We start from the raw sequence: 235 nt of genomic DNA on the forward strand, positions 1-235 counted from the left end.
TGGCTCCTGTGGGCGCTATCATCCGATGCTCAGCTGCTGCAGAGATGCTGGGGCGACTTGGCTCATGGGCTGATAGAAAGGGCTCTGTGTGCCTGCGGTGGCTCTCGTGCGAGAGGGTTGTCACCACTGTCCTAACCCTACCCTGGTGCGCACCCCTAACCCTAATAGAGGGCTAAAGTTCCATTGGAAAGAGGGCGATTTTGAAAAAGCCTTCCTTGAGTAGCTTTTTCTGCCC

Source organism: Varanus komodoensis, unplaced genomic scaffold (assembly GCF_004798865.1).
Source record: "Varanus komodoensis strain SLA01 unplaced genomic scaffold, ASM479886v1 scaffold112, whole genome shotgun sequence".
In the NCBI taxonomy this organism is placed as follows: domain Eukaryota; kingdom Metazoa; phylum Chordata; class Lepidosauria; order Squamata; family Varanidae; genus Varanus; species Varanus komodoensis.